This window comes from Penaeus chinensis, chromosome 20 (genome assembly GCF_019202785.1).
Source record: "Penaeus chinensis breed Huanghai No. 1 chromosome 20, ASM1920278v2, whole genome shotgun sequence".
In the NCBI taxonomy this organism is placed as follows: Eukaryota; Metazoa; Arthropoda; class Malacostraca; order Decapoda; family Penaeidae; genus Penaeus; species Penaeus chinensis.
In genome coordinates, this window is record NC_061838.1 from 9,750,138 (window position 1) to 9,752,637 (window position 2,500).

Below are 2,500 nucleotides of genomic sequence, written 5' to 3' on the forward strand. Positions count from 1 at the left end.
GTACCTGTCCGCACCGGAGCACACTTTTAGCAATGTGTCACGCCTACCAGTACACAACCCTACCTGTTTTTTCTCTCGTTATACCAAACAGTAATGAGTTTCGTCTCTCTAGCCACGCGATCGCAACGGGAATATGCTATAAGTCGGTACTATATCACAATACAAAAGAACGAGTCTTAACAGATGTTACAAAGAACACAGGTGGTAAATGATAAATCAATACACGTGTTACTTATCTTGCCGCTCCACATAACACGAATTAGAGTACAAGACACAAAAAACATACAAAGTACCAATAAAAGTTACCATGACCAAGCCCAGCTCCATCGGTCTTACCCCATGCTGCCTGTACCGCCTAAACGCATCTGGTGCATGGATTTTCGTCTATAAAATGTAACATTATCTACAGACAAGGTAGAATTAAACACATACGCAAACCTCTTCTTGCAGATCTCCTCTCAACTTCTTGGAAGGTAAAACTACCAACTACGAGCCTCAGTTTCCCTCCCTACCCTCTCCTCTCTTTCTCTGTCCCTCCCCAAACCCGTCCGTGCTTTCTTCAAATACAAAGTGAAAAATGAGGAAAACACGAGCAAAGAGAAGAATGAGAAGGAAAAAAAAAAAAAAAACGAAAAGCGAATCTCGCACACAACACACACTCTTCCCACGCATCTCTTCCCCAATTCTTCATCAGTCCGATTCACGCTCGCTATTTCCTCCCGCTGCCAACATCATCATACACCCAACCATTGCCACCGCTTCCAGGTTCCAACCGGTCTGCCAACACATGCGCGGTCATCCCACAGGGTGATTACCAACAATACGGAAAGCCATCGGCCAGGTTTCTTCTACCTGCTGCTACCGCCACCACCAAACACCATTGCTTCAGACGCCGCCTCGGCTGACAACAAGGCCGCTTCCAACACCACCGCCGCTTCCACCACTTCCCCGAGCACACCGCTGTTTCCACCATCTCCACTTCCACCAACGATACCACTACTACCGCTACTACCACGGCTACCACGGCTACCATCGCTACCACCACTACTACCACGGCTACTACTACGGCTACTACCACGGCTACCATGGCCATCACCACAGCTACCACAACTACCACCACGGCTACCACCACTATTAACACTACTACCACGGCTACCACCACCACCCCCACTTCTTGCTCCACCATCCACTAACAACCTCTTTTTATCGTTCAGGCATTATGTTATCGCGTTATGAAAAGATTTGTGAAAGCTATGACGAAAAAATATGAAAAAGTGTAAAAAAACGTTATTTCTTCTTCTTTCGCGTAATAACCTTATGAGTAAAACACTAAACAAAGAAACGTTACACAATAGCAGCCACATGATCAATAATAAGAAGAATCATTATTAACAATAATGATAATATTGATGATGATGATGATGATGACGTTGATGATGATGATGATGATGATGATGATGATGATGATGATGATGATGATGATGATGATGATGATGATGATGATGATGATGATGATGATGATGATGAAGAGGAGGAGGAGTTTATCAATAATAATGATAGTGATAATAATAATAATGATATTCATAATTATAATGACAAAAATAATAATTTTCATAATAACAATATGGTAATGATAATGATGATAAAAATGATAATGATAACAACAATAAAAATAATTACAATTATAATGATTATGATCATAAAAATATCAATAATTATAATAATAATAATAATAATAATAATAATAACAATAACAATAATAATGAAATTAACAATGACAGTGATTGCATATTAACAATAAAAATACAATAATAGTAATAATAATAATACTAATAGCAATAATAATAATAATAATAATAATAATAATAATAATAATAATAATAATAATAATAATAATGATAAATAATAATGATAACAATAATAATGATAATAATAATCATAATGATGATAATAACAATATTAGTAATAATAATGATAACAGTAGTAGCAATAATATAAACAACAACAATAATAATGATAATAAGATAATATTAATAGTAATGATAATAATATAAAAAACAAGAACAACAAAAATAAAAAATAAAATAACAATAAAAGTAGGAATAGCAAAAGTAATAATAATGATAAGAAAGTTGATGATGAAATTATAATATTGAAAAGAAAATAAGAGTAACAATAATGTTAATAACAATGATAATAACAATGGAAATAATAATATCAATATTAACTATAATGATGATAATAATATTAAGAATGATAATAATAATAATAATAATAATAATAATAATAATAATAATAATAATAATAATAATACTATAACACTAATAATAATTACATAATAATAATAAAAGCATGAAACATATCAATAAAATGGAAATGATAATAATAATAATAATAATAATAGTAATAATAGTAATAATAATAATGATAATAATAATAATAGTGATAATGATAATAATAATAATAATAATAATAATAATAATAATAATAATAATAATAA